The 22,726-nt window shown below is 32.4% G+C and overlaps 2 pseudogenes; both read right to left on the bottom strand.

Annotated features, from left to right (window-relative positions):
- Positions 1-2,758: 2,758 nt before the first annotated feature.
- On the bottom strand, positions 2,759-4,900 carry LOC140666933 (uncharacterized; annotated as a pseudogene).
- A 472-nt stretch (positions 4,901-5,372) lies between these two features.
- On the bottom strand, positions 5,373-6,762 carry LOC140667101 (uncharacterized; annotated as a pseudogene).
- Between the last annotated feature and the right edge of the window lie 15,964 nt (positions 6,763-22,726).

The following is a 22,726-nucleotide window of genomic DNA, read 5'->3' as shown; positions in this document are numbered from 1 at the left end:
ATGTTCCTCTTTACGACCATACTCTCAGTGAATAACATAATACAAAAGGATACAGTCTATACACATACACACACACATACACGGGGGGGTGTAAGGGGGGCCTTTGCCCCCTCCCCCCTCCTGCACCCACCCCGTCCACCTGGCTTTGCATATACGTTGCAAGACAAAGCAAAGTTCACATGGGTTTGCAACTTTCCACGCGAAGCGAAAAAAATGACGAGGACAGCCCACCGCTAGGCCGCTAAATAATAATTGCTATTCTATTGTTCTTATCAACACTTCTCGTCTATGCCGCTGGTAACCGCGAGGCAATGGCGCCTACTTACGCCGCGCGCGCTTAGCGACCGGCCTAGCGGTGAGCCATTTTTTTTGCGGCGGGCTGATACTCGTGCTGATTCGTCTATCTTTGTTAATTAATTTCTCGGTAATTATCACGAAAATGGCAAAATGGTACAGGACTTTTCTATTCGGTTTGACCTCCTCTATCTGCCCTTGAACTATGGGGCGGTCGCGACCGGACACCCTGTATACACATATACACATATACAGGGTGTCTCATAACTAATGAGCCAACGCTCGTGAGTGGATAAAGTACAGTGAACCAAACAAAAAAGTATTAAGTCATTTTGTGATTTTCGCAATAATTATTAAAATATTAATTAAAAACGCTTAGCGAACAATATTATACATATCTACAAGATGTCCGATAATAATTGCCCCAACTCTCTAGGGCAGATAGAGCAGGTCAAACTGAACATGAAAGTCCTGTATCATTTTGCGATTAGCGCAATAATTATTGAACTATTAATTAAAAACGCTCAAGATATGCTGAGCGCTATATGCGACGCGCGCACCTACGCTGAGCGTTTTTAATTAATATTTTAATAATTATTGCGAAAATCGGAAAATGATACAAGACTTTTATGTTCAGTTTGACCTGATCTATCAGCCCTAGAGAGGTGGGGCGATTATTACCGGACATCTTGTACATATGTATAATATTGTTCGCTAAGCGTTTTTAATTAATATTTTAATAATTATTGCGAAAATCGCAAAATGACCTAATACTTTTTTGTTCAGTTCACTGTACTCTATCCGTTCACGAGCGTTGGCTCGTTAGTTATGAGACACCCTGTATATTTCTCAAATTAAACATTGTAGCATATTTAGTTCCTACTTATTGCATGTTTGGCATATGCAAAACCATGATATAATAAAGCTATGTACAAGATGAAGTAGACGTGTGCAAAATGTGTCTAAGAGATATCAAATATGATAAAATATTTATTTCACAAATATATATCCCACCAAACACAGAAATATAACCATTACATTACTTAAATAAAACAAAATGTAACGCGCAATGTAACATGTTCGTTGCATGTAACATACAAGTTAATTGTAATTTCCCACTTATCTATTATTGCAATAATATAACTTTATTATCACGCAGTATAAAATTGTTATAAAACCATTATATAGATGTTATAACATGCAAATAAAACCATTATAAATGTTATAAATGTTATAACGTGTAAATAAAATGTAATATAATTGTTATGTAAATAATACTATTTAATTTATTACTGTATAGTTACATCTATGAGGGTTAGGTTAGGGTTAGGTTAGGTTAGATTATTATTTTGTAATAAATGCAAATCCCAGGAATAACAGATCCATGATTTAATTCAAAGCAAAACTGAACGAAATCTTTTTATGCATACACATTTCGTTTAGATTTACTTTAAATTACTTCAAGGATCTGTTATTCCTGAGAGTTGCATTTATTATAGAACAATATTAAAATTTATTAAAATATATGAAGCAAATATTATATATATTATAAAAATATTTAATTTATTAATGAACAAATATTTTTATATATACTTAATATATGTATATAAACATATATACATACAATTATATATATAAAATGTTTCACATTTAAAGAAAAACAAAATGTTATTAAATAATATATAATAATAAAATATACATAAAATAATAATAAAATAATAAACATAAAATAATAATATATAATTAATATAATATGAATAAAACATTATTATGCAGTTTGTTTAAATCTAACGCAATAAATTACATATTTATAGTACTTTGAAAATAAATATTCAATTTTTAGATATTAATATTAGATATCGTTCTTCTTTGAGTACTACAATTTTATCATTTTTCTGATAAAAACTGATAATTTAATCAAAAATTTTGTGTTGCTCTTGTAGCACTACTCGTCTGAGAAAGAATCTAGGAAGAAAACTCAAAGTTTAAGCCAGTGCGGACTCTGTATCTAAAAAGGTACAGTCCCAGCACCCACTGACTTCAACTCTAAAAATCTCGTCGGTGCGGACTCTGTCATTTAAAAATTGACAGTCCCAGCACCCACCGGCGAGATTTTCAAAGAATTCTTCTTAATGAACTGTAAAAGTTACATATATATTATACATCTAATGAAAAAATTGTAGTACACTGATAAAATAAAATAAATTTAAACTTATAGTATTACTTAATCACAATTTCAAATACTAAATTTAAAGTCTATTGTAAAATTTGACCTTGACCTTATTATGCTACGTATATCTCATCTGCATTTAAAAGACTGATTGTTAATTAACCATTTGTTAGGATAAGCGGAAAGAAAACAGAAAATTATAACTTATTTACTACGATAAGCTATAGTTACTTGTCCAAAGAGGAATTGTGATATTGCCCATAAAAGTTGAGCTCCAGTGAAGATCAAATATATTCAATTGATGCGATTATCTTCTTCGTTTTCCATAGCCTTATTATCATATCTTTGTTTCCTTTGCTTGGCAAAGCGTAGCCATTCCGCTGCTATATGATCGAATTCCGATTCTGTCAGGCTTATGTTGCGCAACATTTCTCCTAGAAACAAAAATTATTAATATGTTGAGCTCATAAACATTTTGGTTTGTACATTTACTAGGATCTATAACATACTTCTCATAAGTTTCGTCATGTACAAGTCCACGATTCGAAAATTATTTTATAATCTTTTCCACGAACAATTCATGGCACATTCATTCGTAAATATTTTTTTGAAAGTTCGATGGATATTATCTCTTGAATTATTTCCTCCGATTTTCGATAGTATTCTATAAAACCAAAAATATATGTTACATGCATTATATAATATTATGTAAGTATTAATAAAATGCGATTGTTAAGTTCGTAAAACTAAAATATAAAACTTACAAATTGTATCGATGCCTCCTCCGTAGTTTTTAATAAAAGATCGAATTCTTTTATGATATTAATTATTGTAAGGGGTAAAATTTGTGCAATAAGATCATCATTATTTTCAACCACATTAATTGCACGATTTTTGAGGGCAGTTTCCGTTCTATTTAAACGTTGATTTATATCTCTCAATGTGATATGAATTGTAACCATCATGCGCAACATTTTTTTATTTTCTGTATCAAACAATAAAAGTTTAAATAAGTTAAGTTAAAAGATAATATGTTGATAAAATACAAATAAAAAGAGAATATTTACGTTTTATATTCAAATCTTCCTGTTTATTCTGAGTTGAGGTTGAGGTTGAAGCTACATCATTTACATTATATTCTGAAATATAAAACAAGTTATTCTTTTCATTTGTATCATATTATAATTTTTGTTTATTGTTTCTATTGTATTTTGTTATTTTTGAACTACTTCCAAATATTATTGGTATATCATCCTGAATGACATTTTCGTCAATTGACAAATTTTCCTCTTCTGAAATTTTTATTATTGAGTATATATTATTATTACAATTATTATTTTTACATACCATGTTCTGATGTACTTGAAGCATACTGTTCGCTTTCATCATGTGTTTGTTTACGGACGTTAGAATTATGCATTGTAAAGTTGTTTGGGCAAGATGGTGGCACAGAAACAATACTGGCATCACACTGTTTTTCCGGAAAGTTGCAATAAATTTTATGTTAAAATTATAAAATTGAAATTAAAACAAATTAACTAAGAATGTAAAGGCTCACTTGAAATACAAAATAGGCGCTTTACATAAAATCTCAGATAAATCTCATTTTTGTCTTTCTTTAACATAAATGTTGAAAAAAGACAAAAGTGAGATTTTTCTGAGCTTTGATAAATGGAAAGTACCTAATATAAGAGACAGACTGACTGTAAGAGCCGTGCGCGATGTTGGGCGCTTATATCGAAAATCTAACATTTTCGATATAGTTTATTAATAAAGTACACTAGGTATGAAAAATTAGCTTGGAACGCATTGCTAAAACTTTATTAAATTATATCGAAAATTTTAGATTTTCGATATAAGCGCTCAACATCGCGCACAGCTCTTAATAATATAATCAGTCTCTTTATATTTGTAAAACAAATTAATTAGGTTAAAAATTTAATATTTCTATAATACATATGTACTTCTTATTTTGTTAGGTTTTCGAGATGTTTGGGAACTTTCATTATCCTCTTCCTCACTGCTATATACATGGGTGCTTGGTACATGTTGCCTTTTCCCTCTTCCCAATCGTTCTTCATCCGTCGTTTGATAATTGGAATCTGCAGCGTTTTTTCGAGTTGATTCCAGAGATGCGAAAGAAGAAAAATTCTTAAAATTTTGTGTACATTTTATAATTTTAAAACAAATATTAACGCATAAGTACTTACAACAATATTTGATTAACTCTACTTCGTATTGGACCCAAGTGTCATAATTAGGAGTCGCATAGTTATTTATCAGTGTTGCGCAATTTGCTGTTCGAGGTGGCCAAAAACACCATTGTCCTTTGGCAGTTTTTTCCATCAACCAAATTACTGGTATTTCAGAATATGAAGAATCCAATTTAAATTTTACAACAGCATACTTCCTTGTACTTTCAATAATGCCATTCATTTTGAAACTAAAATAAAAAGAATATTTTAATTGAACATTATCTCATAAATAAAATTTGAAAATTAATAATAGTATCTATTAAAATAAATAATAGTAAAATTTAACGTGCAAATAATTTTATAAGTATTTTATAAATAGGAATTATATATATATAATTGTGCATACTATAATTATATATACAATAATTTTTGCTCTTGCTCATGAATTTCATAAATTAAATTAAATAAAACTTAAAATATGGTACATTCTTTATATAGAAATTTATATACTAATTGATTTCAAATATCAAACCCATCTTATAAATGTTTGTCATTCTTCAATACAAAGGCAACGGATTAAGATTCAGTATTTACAACTTTAGGCAGAAGTAAAAATTGTAAAAAAATAATAAGTAATAGATTGTAATATTTAAAAGCAATTCTTAAAATTACTGAATAAAAGAATCGACATATATAATACTAATTTATTGGTCCTAATTATTGGTGTGTTGAAGCGGTATTGTTACATATGAATCAATTTCATCAGGATGTTTTATTTTTAAACATTTTTTTGTTATTCGTGTTATTGGAATTGTTATTGAATCATAAGTTGTTGTATTTGATATGACCAATATTCCAAGTTTTTCCGAATCGCACGGCATAGTAAAAAAAGATGTGGGATTTATAAAATGTTTTGCGCAAATAAGTAAACTGTGATTATCTTCAAATATATCCAAAATGAATAGTACAAACTTGTCATCAAGAATAGCACAGTCATCCGTTTTGTTTAGTGCAATTTTAAAATTTTGAAATTACACATGAGAAATTGTGTTATTTCTTTTGTAAATAGCAATGAGATATTGTACCATGCGATAGGGTTGAACTGGAAGTTGTAATTCTTCCAATACACGATTACGTAATTCCTGTAAAGGTTTTCCAGAATTATGTAATTTTTTTTTTAATTTTCAGCATATGGTTTTCAAACTTGAAACAACTAAAATTATCTAAGCAACCAAAAATGCGCACATCATTAGCAAGGTAAGATTGTGAACATTGTGCGAAAAATGTTCTTCACCATAATTTTTTCCAAAATTAGAAACAAACCATAATAGCAATGAATCTGCATAAGCATTGAATTTTACACATAATTGAAAATCAGTTAAAATCCTTATAGCAATACTGAGGGGAAGAAAATGGTTGTAACAAGTGACATAATATTTCATTATTACAATTCCCGTATATAGTAAAAATTGGCGAAATTCCGTCGCTTTCCATTTATCTACGTCATGTAAAGCTCTAGACTTTCTTACAAATTCTGATGGAATATAAGATTTCATTGCGATTAAATGAGACGAAACAGAATTTATATTTTCTGTTGATAACCGAATATTTTTATTTCCCCTAAGCCATAATTGTAATAACCGTTTTACGACACCTAAACAAACGAGATGCATATAGTCTAGCGGGATTTGCGAAACCATGCCAATAGAAAGATTTTCCAATATAGAATTACCCGTATGATGATCGATTTTTGAACATATCGTTTGTGCGTAAAGTGTTATGAGTCTCTGGAAAAATAACTCTATTATGTACAAAATCACCTTCTTGTGTGCATTTTGAGCACGAAAAATACCCAGTATGACCTTTAGCATACGTTATAAGACATTTAGCTGAGGTATCACATACTATAGCGTTAATAGAAACGCTATATTTTATATTAGAAACAATTATACCATTTCTTGAAATGAAAATAAAATTATTGACAAAATCAGTCAGAAAAGTATTAGCATCACTAGGTTTTGAAGTACCGTGGTACACACCAATTATAAAAGGTAATGTATAGATATCTATTTTTTCAATAGATGCCATAATCGGCCAGAATTGGCTTTCTGAACTTTTAGCAATTGGTAAGCTATCTATATTCACATTTAAACTTATTTCGTTTTTTGTTATAAATTTAGAATATATTTTGATAAATTGCTCGAGAGAAGGCAAAAGACCGAAGTGCGCATAATGACCGCCCGCTACAGATTTTATATAACGTAAAGACGTGTTTCGTGGTGTTCGAAGTAAAGTTCTAACATCGTTAGGTAACTCGATATGACCGTGATTTTTTAGAATTTGAAGCAATTTGTTAGCAGTATTGTGCGAAACATTATCTTCGATAAATGAATTGCAAAAGACTAATATTAAAAATTCATAATATGCGTATGTAAATGCAATTTATAAATATCAAGAGTGTCTGACGCTAAGTGCAGGTATCAAGATGAGCTAGGCCAACCATATATCTATATACACGACTGCCTCGTTTTAAAATTACTTAGATTATTATAGTTATCACTTACAAATGCAAGTGAAATCGCTGAGAATATGAAACTCTTTGGGAAGCAGGAAAAAGTGTAACGCACGAAGTGGCTTCGAAAGGCCTTGTCTTTAAGAATGATTTTGATAGACCTTATTTTCTAAATAGACAACTTATATATACAAATTGTAACACACAAAACAATAAGAATTTTACAAATATCGTTACTAAATGAAGCATCTTTACGCATAAATCGACATATGTCAAAAATTATTTAAGAATAATCTCCATTAATGTGTGTGTGTGTTAATGTAATTTATAAATATATTGCTTACCAATGCAAGTGGAATCGCTGAGAATATGAAATTCCTTATAAAGCAGGAAAAAGTGTAACTCATCAAGTGGCTTCGAAAGGCCTTTAAAAGTAACTTTGACAGATTTTAATCGCTAAGAATATAGGACTTCTTGAAAGGCAGGAAAAAATGTAACGCACCAAGTGGCTTCAAAAGGCCTTGTCTTCAAGAATGATTTTGACAGATCTTATCTTCTAAAATGACAACTTTTATGTACAAACTCAAAACAAACTGTAACACAAACGCAAATTCCCAGCAAATACAAAGTAACAGTAATATAACTGTTATTAGTTATAATTTCCCACTCAACAATATAACTGTGTTATATAAAAGGTATGTTATATTGCAGTTATATTATTGAGTGGGAAATTATAAAACTAACCGTTATATTATTGTTTCTTTACCAATGCAAGTGAAATTGTTGAGAATATAAAACTCATTAAGAAGCAAGAAGAAATGTAACGCAACAATCTCACAATCAGTGCGGGAACTTGATATGCACAATCTTATCAAAATAAATTGTAACACACAAAGAGATTAAAATAATACAATTGGAATACACAAAATAAATATGTATTGTACCTTTCACTTACTGTTGCTGAGACGCGTCTTTATTTGTGTGATCTCTTCTTTTATTATTGAAAAGATGAGCATCGTAAAACAATAAATATAACATAACCATGCGAGGACTTCCATAAGGACATGCTTCGTTTTTTAGACTGTAAAAATATAAATATTGAACATTAATATCAATTTATTTTATTATAAATTTTATAATTGTAATGCGGTTTTTATATTTAACCTAACCCAACTTCTTTGGTTAAATACTGTGGTAATACAGAAAAAATAATAAAATACCAAAAATATATACAACAATAATTTTTATTTTCTATATTTAATTTAAATATTCAACATAATATTTTAATATTTATTTTAGATTAAAAACGTACTTACCGAAGCATGTCCTTTTTCTTGACGAATCACATGAGAATAATCTGGAAAATTCCGTATAGCATTGTGGCCACGATACTAGAATTTGGTCCGAGTTCTTGATCTGAGAAACGAGTAGCCAATAAAATTACCGCTTTTCTATAAAAACTGCAAGTTCTTCTTCTTCTTCTTCTTCTGCTTTATGGCAGGGGACTTCTTAGTCCATGCTGCCAAAGAGCGATGTCAGTGGTTTATTTTTCCAGTCGATGTCCGTTTTGATTATTGTTTATGACTATGCGTGTATTTCATATGTCTAATTGATTGGTACGGAAAAAGGACGTGATAGCGTGAGCTATTCTTGGGGAGGACTTTTTCAGGATTTCAAAGACATATAAAGGAACGGGGGCACCCAAGATGCCTTCTAGGGAATTCATCAGTTTGGGTCGGCGAGAGGAATACACGGGGCAATGCCACAAAACATGGTCAACGTCTTGCACTAGGGAGCCACAGATACACGAGGAGGCCTCAACCAGGTTACATCTATGGAGGCTGTACTTCAAATTATAATGGTAAGTACGTATTCGGGAGATCGTTACAATCTCCGTTCGTTCCAGATCGAGCTTGGTAAACCAAGGGGACAAGGAAAAGGGATCGTATCGTTCGTAGTAGAGGGAGCCCTTATGGTTAGCAGAGAAAGGAGTTCATTGGTGGAATCGACGAGTTCCTTCCTCAGCGAGGTATACAGGTCCAAGTGGGGGATCAGGTACTCTGAACACTCTCCTTCCTCCGTTGCCTTCTTGGCAAGGAGGTCGGCGGTCTCGTTGCCGAGGATTCTCATATGAGAGGGAATCCAGCAGAGAGTTATCTCGATACCCTGTATATTAGCTGAGTTTATTTTTGAGAACCAAGACGAGATAGCTAAAATCTCTGTCGATTCTGCCCCTTGAGATGGTTTCCAAGACACTTCGGGAGTCAGAGAACAATGTGGCCCGTCGGACATTATTTTCCAAGATGAAATCAACGGCTTCGATCAGAGCCAGACATTTCCCCGAATAGATCGAGGCATATTTGTTTAGCTTGAGCAGTCTCAGGGCGTTATAGGTAGGGGAATAGAAGGCGAGCCTTACAGGAGATTTAGATTCATCCTTCTTTGATGCGTCTGTAAAAAAGATATGTCTGTCCTCGATTGAACGTCGTAAAGACTGCTGAAAGGCTATTTGCGGAAATTTTGCGGAACTTCTCAACCATTTGGTCCGTCGCATATTCCACTGAAGGGGAAAATATCGACGTTTCAAGATCGAAAAGGTAGAGCGGAATCCTTGTAAATGATGCTAAAGTACTTTTGAACTTACTACAGGAGCAAAAAGCTTGGTACAGAAGAAATTTATTTTCTGGGTTGTGTTTTTTTCCATTGACAAGGATTGCCACCCTCAAATCGCCCAATCTATCGATGAGAGGACTGGAGATCAGTGCCATAGACTTCAATATGAACTTGGAAGTTAGAAATAAGAAGCGTTGCTTCAAGGGACATATCCCCGTTTCCGCATAAACCACGTTGATGGGAGTAATACACCGCAGACCGATGCAATGGCGCAGAGCCCTCCTCTGCACCCTTTCTAGAGGTCCCGAGAGACCCGCGTTGTGTGCCAGAAAGATGAACACAGTATTCCACAGAGCCGCGAACGAGAGCCTTGAAGATGGTCAAAAGGGTTCTTGGGTTCGCTCCCCACCAAGTTCCCCACCGCTTTGATTATGTTGGCGAGATTGTTGCATTTGCGGGTCAGGTTTCGAGCATGTTTATGACTCAACAGCTTGCGATCCAGAACCACGCTAAGAAACTTGTACGATTGCACCGGTTTAAACGCAAGGCCATTAAGGGTGATAGAAATGCTCTTGTCACCTCGTTTTCTATCGAATATAACCAGAGCCGACTTGGAGGGGGACATCGACAAGCCTCTCTCCAATAAGAACCCCGAGAGAGCTCGTGCAAACCTCTCGATAAATTTCGCGGATCGCGCCGCGTCTCCAATTCTGTGAAATAACACAATATCATCCGCGAATTGCAGGATTTGGCATTTGTTAGGAAGGTATTCCTTGCATCTCGAGGTGTAAAGGTTGAATAATAGCGGGCTGAGGATGGAGCCCTAGGAGACACCCTTATAAGAAGCATAAGGATCCGAAACTTTTCCGCCGATCACGAATTGCAGATTTCTATGGCCAATTATGTGAGTTCTAGTATCGTGATCACAAGGCTTATGGGTGATTCCACAATGAGTCGTTAGTCGTAAGTCGTAAGTGAATTGATCTATCAGATTCGATTGTTCTTCTCTAAATTCAACTATGATTGGTTTATTCGCTTAACGACTTACGACTAATGACTCATTGTAGAATCGGCCTATAGCACAAACACACACACACACATTTCCGTCTGTAATAACCTGTATCCGGTACTCGCTGATAGCGGGTTATTTTGCCGCGTGATTTAAAAGTATAAAATCTATACTGAAGAAATGTTAAAATCACTTTATATTATAATATTTTAATAACAAAAATTGTCAAATATATAACAATGTAATATAATATTTATAACACAGTAATGTATTGCATGTATATAAAATGTTTTAAAATATAAATATAATAATAATATAACGTTCTTTATATAACATGTAATATTTATGTTACGTTACAGTTATTTTAAGATAACTAAAAAATTAATAAGCAATGTAACAATTATAAAACACAGTTATATTGTAACTATCAAAAAAATTATATTACGTTATTGTATATAAGATATAACATTTGTTATATTACGTGTTACTCTGACGTTATATAGCATTTACAGTCTGTGTTTAGTGGGATAATACTATACATTTATAAAATTAAAGAAAAAGTTTAACAATTTATTTGTATTTATTATATAAAGATAAAAATAAGTATATAACATCAGATGTACAATGTTATATACATATAATTCTTAAATAATTAAATATTTTGTTTATATTTATTGCACACATTTTGCATGACGATTCCTCCCGCACATGGCTTTGCATGGCAATAATTTTGGTCGAACAAAGAAATACAACAGAATATGAATATATCATTTGACATATATGTATACACTACTGCTCAAAAGTATTTGCCCTAAGTAAATTTTGTTTAAATGAATATAAATAAATAAAAAACATTTTTTTATCATAAATTAATTTACACATATATTAATCTATATATTTAATATCAAAATATACAAAAATTTCAAATTTTTGATTCATCTATGTGTCCTCCTTTATTTTTTATGGCGGCTTTACAAAGTCTCGACAATCTTCTTATTAATTTTTCTAAAGTTTCTGTAGATATTTTTTGCCACTCTTGTTGTAATATTCTTCATAGGTTTTCCTGGAATGTTGGACAACATTTTTAAACCTGCCTATCAGTTGATCCCACAGTAATTCTATAGGATTCAGGTCGATTGAGAGGACCATATCATAACTTTTACTTTGTGTTGATTTTCCAGCTGCTTCAAATATGTTGAGCACATCTTTGATGTATGTTTAGGATCATTATCGTGTTGGAAAATAAAGTTCTTCCCAATTAACCGGGTGCCAGAAGAAACTACATTATTTTTTATGATTTTTTTATATTGTTTTTTTCGGAGAATTCCCTCTATTTTTATTAAATCTCCTACGGTTGATCCACCAAAACATCCCCATACCATCACAAAACCCCCATCGTGTTTAACAGAAGCCACTGTGCAGTTGTCCGCTATCCTCTCATTGCGATATCGGCGAACAAAAACGCGTCTCTTTGTACCGAAAATTTCAAATTTAGACTCATCACTCCAAAGAACATTGTTCCAATCTTCCAGAGTCCAACTTTTGTGTTGCTGAGCCCAATCAAGTCTCTTTTTCTTATTTATAACTTTTAGAAGTGGTTTTGATACTGCCACACATCCTTTAAGGCCTGCATTCAAAAGTCGTCTTTTTACAGTAGACACACTAACAGGATTATTGCGGCCCTCATTGACACAACTGCACAGTGGCTTCTGTTAAACACGGTGCGGGTTCTGGGATGGTGTGGGGCTGTTTTGGTGGATCAACCGTAGGAGATTTAATAAAAATAAAGGGAATTCTCCGAAAAGAACAATATAAAAAAATCATAAAAAATAATGTAGTTTCTTCTGGCACCCAGTTAATTGAGAAAAACTTTATTTTCCAACAGGATAATAATTCTAAACATACATCAAAGCTGTGCTCAACATATTTGAAGCAGCTAGAAAATCAACACAAACTGAAAGTTATGATATGGCCCCCTCAATCGCTCGACCTGAATCCTATAGAATTACTGTGGGATCAACTAGATAGGCAGGTTCGAAAATGTTGTCCAACATCCCAGGAAGACCTATGGAGAATATTACAACAAGAGTGGCAAAAAATATCTACAGAAACTTTAGAAAAATTAATAAGAAGATTGCCAAGACTTTGTAAAGCCGTCATAAAAAATAAAGGAGGACACATAGATGAATCAAAAATTTGAAATTTTTGTTTATTTTGATATTAAATACATAGATTAATATATGTATAAATTAATTTATGATAAAAAAATGGTTTTTATTTATTTATATTCATTTAAACAAAATTTACTTAGGTGGGCAAATACTTTTGAGCGGTAGTGTACATATAGAACGTTAATGTGTAAATATTAACAAAAAGAAACGTATAATGCCAGTACACGTTATCGCTCTTGGCTTTATACAAGGTGTCCGGTAATAATTGCCTCACCGCTCATATAAGGTAGAGCAGGTCAAACTGACAAGGGGAGTGTTAGGCCTTCGAGTCACCGATTTTGCCGAAATTTTGTAAGAATATAGTATGGGTATAGACATAATTATAGCTATTAGGAGACAACACACTTCTCAATCGTTGACGAGAAATCGCGATTTGAGTTTAGTGCGCTCGTTTAATCCACTTGCAGTAAAGCATTCATCGAGCGTCGGCGTGGCGCAGCGGACTGAGCGCCGCGCTAGAAACTTTATGGTTGCGCGTTCGCGCCCCGTTAATTTTTAACTTTTTTTTTATATACAGTTTTAATAAAAAAAATGTTTTATGCATTTGAACTTTTCTTATTTTTATTTTAAGTTTTTTATTTTTGTTTTAAAATGGACAATGCAAATATTATAAGGCCATATGTATATATTATGTGTTCATATAGACGCCGAAATTTATATGTATAGAAGTTTTTAACATATATTTATTGAGTTTATATATGTATATATATATGTATATATACGTCTACAAAAAGAGCTACTATAAAATTATTATTTGCAATCATTTCATAAAATTTATTCATATTATAAAATTTTATTTTAACTTATTGTAATACTTTTGATTGTGTCATACAATTTTAATTTTTATATCTAGTTATAGAAATCCAGACATATATTTATCGATTTTTATGTATATGAGTTTATAAAAAAAAGTAATTATAATAATATTAATGCATTTATTCATCGTCTTGTATTACATTCGTCTCTGCAATCTAACAAACACTAGGGCGATAATTATCAAAGAAGCAGACAAAACATAAAACTAATTTGCACCAAGCGCATTTTATGGAATCGCAAGAACATTTTTTTTTTAATAATGATACGGGAAAACACATATCAATTACATTCAAAAAAACTGTCCAATTACTGATCAGTTTTGATGTAAACCATACATATTGTATCATGAGTGTAAATACCGGAGCACTCAACTGATGCAATATTAAAGAGTGAATTTTTACAACATTATCATGGTTAATTTTTGATGACGTAAATATAGAGTTTCCATATCTGTTTCTGAAACACTATTTAAAAGGTATATACCCTCTGAGGGACCATCTAACGTGACGATGTAAGGTAGACGTAAACTGCTTATCTCGAAACTTTAAGATAAATTTTTCAAGTTTCTTATTAGACACAAGAACAAAAATATTTAAATTGTTTTTGTTAATTATTATAGGTATGTCTATAGAGACAAAATTGAATTTTACGCCTCCAAGAAGATCTAATATACACACGCAAAAATACGCATAAGAACAAAAATGTTTAAATTGTTTTTGTTAATTATTATAGGTGTACTTATAGAAGCAAAAATGTGGTTACTATGAATACTTCAAATATATATAAATATTCTGTTGGCTAGTGTCACATCACATATGTTATAGTGATTTTTTACCAGCGTGTTAATAGTGTTTTCTCTTTCCTTTATTTGCTAGTATTGGCGTACGCTCTGAAAAGAAAAGTAATTGATTCAACAACGTTTTGTAAAACATCTACATATTTTACACTATTTGAAAAACAACTTCTTTTACCAACATTATATGATTTAAATTGTTCTTTTACTAAAAAAATTGTCGGTTTTGAAGAACAAGAAGATAATTGTTTATATCCTTCAGTACGTCTGATTGGAAACGACTATTCTGATATATCATTTAATACCGAATCTTAGCATAGCTTTCAAGAACAGTTTAATGCTGTGTCGAAATACTTTAATGAAGAATACAGTAAGGTAAATGAATTATGGGATCAAAGAATTGTAATAGAGAATTTTCTAATATTTTTTACGACCTTATACGGACAAAGAGCTGTTATTATCGAGAAACCTGGAGCATTAAGAGGTAAAAAAAACACAACAAGAAAGAAATATAGATAAATACAACGAGCAAAAAGAAGCAACGAAAAAGAAATCATATCGTTGCGTAATTATGCGAAAAACAACCTTTGATAATCTCAAAGAAATATGTGTTTGTATCAACGAGCGTTTGAAGCATCTTGAAAGAATCGCTGTATGTGTCAACAGCTGTAAAGATATTTTAGTCAAGCTACTACATACAAAAATTCATGAAAATAAACTTAAAACAGACATATATACTATAAAAAAATCTTATTAAAACAGAAAATAAAATAATAAGAAACCTGGTTCGTGAAAATTTAAATATAAAATTTCCATCATTTATTGAGCAAGAATTTTATATAACATTTCTTGAGTTAACAACGATATATCAATTTTATATTTTGCACGTGTATTATCATATGGGTAAGTAAAATTATATATTTTATTGTGTATAAGCCTTACGTATATATGTGTCTTCTCATATAAGTCATCTTAATATCAATTTTATTTTCCTTCTTCATGTATTTAATCTAAACACTCTATGTATCATTATAAGATTACCATGTTATATTTTTCGCTTGTTTCAGACACTCTGTTACAACCGAAAACAACTCCTCTATAAACGATGCCTAAAAACTTCAAATTTAAAGTACGATTTTGTGTAAGTATCTTTTAGTGTATAGTAATGTTGTGAGATTTAAAAAAAATCTAATTTTTCTTTTTATGTTTAAAGAGCGACCGCTTCATCATGCAGAATTTAAAGAAGATGATTCTCAACAATTTCACTGGTCATAGTATTTGTAATTTCAACACCGTATCGCGAATACAAGAATGTTATTCACGAAAATAGCATAGCATAGTATATCTTTTATGTATAAATGTATCTATATAAACAATAAAAACAATATTTCTTCTAATATGTTACAAATACTTTTTTAATTTTAAGATCCATGAATACCTGTAATGAGAAAGAATCGTAAAGTACAGAAATTTGTTACTATGGTAAAATAAAATATAATATTTTACAGTAAGCACAAAATCATTTCGTTTAGTAACCACGATGTTTCTTGTGCTAATACATCATGATTGCGATATTCGTGAGTTAACAACTAAACAGTTACAATTTGTACCGAAAATTGTTTTGCTACAAAACAATCATATAGATTATCTATGGGATAAGTTACCAAAATATTTAAAAAAAGATTTGGAGGTTTATGGTTATCGACGATGTCAAAAACATTATAACTACCTGTGGCAAGAAACACGTATTGATGGGCCCTTACCATTAATCAAGGATTGTGATAAATGCAAATCACAACATCAACAATAAAGGTATTTATTAAACGAATTTCAAAAACTATTTTCTAATTACAAGAATTATCTGCTTGTGTTAAGTAAAAATTATGCATAATAATAATTGAAAGAGCATGGGTGCTATAATAAAAAGGAAAAAGTGCTACTACTTATCACATTAAACGCCGGCGAATTTATTTAAATAATGTAGTAGTGGACTGTAGTAAATATGTACCACTATGGGTAGATAACGGTGATACCACTATGGGTAGACGACGGTGACGTCACAGACGTAGTGGAGTTGGCGCCTGTGACGTCACCGTCGTCTGCCCATAGTGGTACACATCTACTAATGCTTTACTGCAAGTGGATTAAACGAACGCACTAAAATTCAAACCGTGATTTCTCGTCAACGGTTGAGAAGTGCGTCATCTCCTAATAGCTATAATTATGTCTATACCCATACTACATCCCTACAAAATTTCGGCAAAATCAGTGACCTGAAGGTCTAACGCTCCCCTTGTGAGTAGAAAAGTTCTCTACCATTTTTCGATTTTCGAAATAATTATCGAAAAATTAATTAACAAAGATTTACAAAAGATTTATAAAAGTCCTGTATCATTTTGCGATTAGCGCAATAATTATTGAACTATTAATTAAAAACGCTCAGGGTATGCTGAGCGCTATATGAGGCGCGCGCTGAGCACTTTTAATTAATATTTTAATAATTATTGCGAAAATCGGAAAATGATACAGGACTTTTATGTTCAGTTTGACCTGCTCTATCAGCCCTAAACAGGTGGGGCGATTATTACCGGACATCTTGTACATATGTATAATATTGTTCGCTAAGCGCTTTTAATTAATATTTTAATAATTATTGCGAAAATCGCAAAATAACCTAATACTTTTTTGTTCAGTTCACTGTACTCTATCCGTTCACGAGCGTTGGCTCGTTGGTTATGAGACACCTTGTATAACATATACAGGGTGTCCGAAAATTCGCACAACACCCTTTAAGGGAAGGTAGAGAGTGTTATTCTGAACAAAAGAGTCCTGTATCATTTTGCGATTTTCTCAATATTTAAGAAAATATTAATTGTAAAAGATCAGCCAATGAAGTGCTGCGAAAAGCTCGCGGCGCAAAGACGCTTCCCACTGTCACTTGATACTAGGCCCGCAACGAAGCAGTTGGAGGAGCACTTAGCAAGCGCGCATTATGCGTATAATTTTTTCGATTGTCATAGCGAAGTATCAAGTGACAGTGGGAAGCATTTTCGCGCCGCGAGCTTCTCGCGGCACTTCATTGGCTGATCTTTTACAATTAATATTTTCTTAAATATTGAGAAAATCGCAAAATGATGCAGGACTCTTTTGTTCAGAATAACACTCTCTACCTTCTTTTAAAGGGTGTTGCGCTAATTTTCGGACACCCTGTATAATATAAAATATATTTATATTATATTTTATATATAGAATGGGCCCCATCCATCGCCCATTCTCATAAGACGCAACCATTATATTTTCGTCTTTCCGATTTGTTAAAATATTTTATATATATGGAATGGGCCCTTCCATCGCCCATTCCCTTGAGAACGCAACCATAATGTATGTATTATTTTCGTCCCTCCGAGTCCAAAGAAATCAATAATATTGAGGCGTCTTTTTCCAATAATTCATTGGATTATCATTTTGGAAAAGGCGACAGTTTTTCTGCTATAATATTAAGAAAATGTTGCCTCATATATTCCACACGATTGGAATATTTCTCGTTACATGGATTTTTTCCTAATGCTACAGTTGTAGCAAAAGCTGCAGCATAAATTCCACAACATGTGCCATCAGGTTGTATTTGAACCTTTTCAAATATTATATCATTTGCACTTATTTGTAGATAACGACGATGAATGTAATTTTTTTCTTTAGACACTAATTTATCGTATGTACAACCGGGTAGAGTCTCGTACACTCGAAGATTGGTGCCGTCAAAAAATATACATCGCCAGTGATCACTGCAATTCATCATCTCCAATAATTTGTAAGCTTTTGTCGCTACGACTTGCTTCAATTATATGAGGATATTCTAAATATAACACACTTTGTGTTTCAAAGTTAGTTTATTTCTTACAACGCATAAAAATCGGTCTAATGATTCGTCGTTTATTTTACTGTACAAATAATACATTATCCTTTACTAAATAAAAAGAAATAACCTGGTTATCGAGAAATTCTTTCTGTTTCACTATGTCATCTTTAGTTAGTTCTTTTTTATTTTGTGAATAACTAACAATGATGCAATCGTCATCTTGTTCCGCACTTGTCAGAGCGGTAACAGTAGCATTAGTTGCTTCTAATAGTAAAACATTGGATTCGCAACATTGATTTTCTTCGACAATATTTTCGTCTATATTACATTGTCGACGACTTTTTCGACCACAATTAATTTTTTGGCTGCTTCTTGAGCTTCTATTATATTGTTACGTCCGTGCTTGGCGTTCCCGCACCGCGTTGTACGGCCATTCGTTATGACAAAAGAAGATCGTCTCCGGGATATCGGGAGATTCGGTTGTCAAACAGCAGACATTTTGAGAGAGATCTCTGATTGCTATCAAGCTAAACGGTCGTGTCTTTTATCGATATTAGTGATAGTGATATTTGTGTTTAGCATTAAAGTTATTCCTTTTAATTTAAAAGTATATTCTTATTTACGAGTGCGATCCGCGAGTGTCAGTTGCGTCGCGTAGCGTTCGATTAATATCGATCTCGCGAACGTAACAATATATTTAGGATTTCTAATAGGCATATGTCTCTTATGTCGACTATCCAAAATTTCAGGCAGCATGCAATCATAATAGAAACATGTTAAAAATGCCCTTTTTAAAATGCTGCCCGTATTTGAGTATTTCAAAATACATTGTCCCTATTAACACGTATTATTTTTAAGCTTCTTGGCGTCCACACAGTAAAAATACAATAGTCTCGCTGCGTTATATTTAACTGACGTTGAACTTGATAGAAAAATCGATATTTTGGATTCATCTTATTTGGATTTTTCTGATCAAAAACATCTTTTAAATGAGGCAGCGTCTTTATAGTCTCTTCCGCTGTTAAATGTTCAGCTGATAAAGGACATTTTATTTCTACCAGTCCATTTTTATCTATAAACCCGTCAGGAGAAGCACCCAAGCATGGATGTTTTTAATATCAATAAGTAATCCGCAAGTTTTAATCTCCTTCCCCAGTATTTTGGCCAATTCTTTTTTTATAATTTTCTCTCTCTCGCGACCATATTTCATAGCCGCGGTATTGATAGAGGGAGGGAACAAAATGTTCTTTACAATTGCGGCGCAAGATGTCGATCTCATGCGACATACGATTCCAAAATTAGACGCCGTTAACATTTTTTGTCTCAACGACTGCCACAAATCTGATTCACTTTACTCCACTGTATAGCATTTCTCTACTTTCTGGTAAAGACCGTGCTGAGAAACGGTACATAATTCTTCGTTGCATCACAGTCACTTATACCGCATTCCTTACATCGTTTATGTTCACCAAATATATGGCTAGGAATATTTAATATATCTTTTTGTAATTCCATAGCCTTCTTATGGTCAGGTTGCATTTCTTCTTTTCGCAAATCAATTGCTTTTACTACCTCTTTTCGTATTTTTAATATGTTGTTTTTTACAACATTTCGTAGCTGGACGAAATCACGCTTTCTATGTATTTTTTGTTGAGTTGTCATTGCTGCAGCTCTCAATTTTTTATACAGATTGCGAAATTATTCGTGCATTCTATTTTTTTAACGGTTATCTTTTGTTCGTAATATGGTTTGCTATCAAGGATGGCCTGATAAACGCTACTATCACCATCAACAATAACTGTTTTATAAATTATTCCATGTATTTCCAAGCTACATTTGAAGCCTTCTGCAATGGCGGCGCTCTTCATGCTTATAGAGCTTGCATTACGATCGAAATTTTTGTAACATTTGTGATCTCTTGGTTCGATTCCGTTTCGTTCCGCAAAATCACAGAGGGAACAAAATTTGTTGCGGACACCAGCAAAGAGTACCTTTTTCGTGCGGTAACCAATTATAGCACCAACACCGGAAAGTGAATCATAGGTGTTGCCGTATGATCTCTTGATCCAACTACCATCTACTGTAGCGGTTATATAAGGAATACCGTTTATAGTTCCATTTCTTTCAAGAGCGAATTGCTTTTCAATTTCGCCAGCCATTTTCATATTTTCCATGGCTGTTTTCTTGAAATCATTGATTACACTTTCTCGATATTTCATATAAGTTTTGTCGGACATACATGGAATATTCATAGATGCACACAGCTCTTCCTGCTGAGCAAAACCAATTCTAGTCAGTAACAGTTCCTGCTACAGCAGTTGTATTAACGTCCAATGTTTCCGGTTCTATAGGTTCCGATCAGATGTTGGCTTTGTAATGGCACATTTGGCATTTAAAGAACAACTGCGTCTTAAACCTATAGCGACAAGAATTTACAAGTTTCCAATCTTTAAATTGGCACTCTATTCCTTGTGCATGATTATCGAACGTTCTATGAGTTTCATTCCATAGAAAAGAAATGTCGACAATGTGGCAGCCTTCAGACAATCTTTCCTGGATATGATTCGTATCCAGAGGGCTATTTTCAATAACAAAATCTTTGTTATTTTCGCAAAATTCGACATTTTGTTCTACATTATACATATCTGTATTTAATTCCTGGTAGTGTATTATTAGCTTTAGAATCCATCGTATCGGGAAATGATTCTACCGATTTTTTAAACTTGATAGATTCATCACTAATATCCATGCTTTTGGAGTCATTTGAATTTTTGTACATTATTTTTACAAAGTTCAGTATCTTGTTCTACATTATACACATCTATATTTGACTCTTGACACAGCATTGTTTGAATATTAACTTTCGAATCCATCATATCGGGAAATAATTCTACCGATTTCTTAAAATCGATGGATTCATCGTTAATAATCTTAATGCTTCTGGAGTCATTAATTTTTTGAGGCTTTATGCATTTTAGTAACTGTCGCCTGTAAAGGAAAATAAAGATTAGTATTTTATGAAATGTTAAAAAAAAGGTATTATGTGATAATTATATGTATATTTTATTACTTATTTATATATCTAGAAAAAATCTCAGAAAAAATGCAGTCTTTTGTTTATTTATTAGTAAAAATTAAATTAATAATCCTAAATACACAATAGTTTATTACTAAAACTATTGTGCGATATAATAGATATTTTGAAAAAGTACAGTCTTTTGTTTATTTATTAGTAAAAAATTAAATTAATATTACTAAATACACGATAGTTTATTACTAAAATTATTGTGTGATATAATAGATATTTTGAAAATATTAATATTTTTTTTATTTAGAACACACATGCAAACCGCATCTAATATGTACTTATTATAATATGTATTATACAACCAGCTCACGAATAAATCGCCTCTGGGATTTTTTTAACCAGTGCGTACATGCAAACCGCATCTGGTAGAAAATATTACAACCAGCTCACGAAAAAATCGCCTCTGGGATTATTTTTTAAGCAATGCGTACATGCAAACCGCATCGGATATGAAATATTACAACCAATTCACGAATAAATCGCATCTGAGATTTTTATAACCAGTGCACACATACAAGCGGCATCTGGTATCAAATGGTACTAACTACTATTAGAATACACATAATCTCTATTTTTAGTTAAAAATATAGATAAGCAAAAAACTGCATTATTTTATTCAAAGATTTTTTCCAGATTATATGTTCTGTACACATAATCTCGAAATCAGAAGTATACTTTGTTACTTATGTATTAGAAAAAAGTAATAGTATTGTCTTTCATTCACTGATCGGATCTTAGCAAGCAAAGGAAATAGTTAGTGTGATTGAAAATTAGGTAATTATTTACTTTAACGGACACGGCATTTCGAACATGGCCATTTCGAACGGGGCCATTCCGAACGTGGCCGTTTCGAACGTGGCCATTACAAACGTGTGGCTATTACGAACGAGGCCGTTACGAACGTAGTCAAATCGAACTTTATTCAATATTTCCCGTGGCCATTTCAAACGTGGCCGTTTCGAACGTGATCAAATCGAATGTGGCCATCACGAACGTGATCAAATCGAACTTTATTCAATATTTCCCGTGGCCATTCCGAACGTGGCCATTTTGAACATGACCATTTCGGATGTGGCCATTCCTAACGTGGCCATTTCGAACGTGGCCGTTTCGAACGTCAACGTTTCGAACGTGTCCATTTTGAAC

Source organism: Anoplolepis gracilipes, chromosome 6 (assembly GCF_047496725.1).
Source record: "Anoplolepis gracilipes chromosome 6, ASM4749672v1, whole genome shotgun sequence".
Classification (NCBI taxonomy): Eukaryota; Metazoa; Arthropoda; class Insecta; order Hymenoptera; family Formicidae; genus Anoplolepis; species Anoplolepis gracilipes.
Note: the sequence above shows the minus strand (reverse complement) of the source record. Positions and strands in the feature narration are given on the sequence as shown.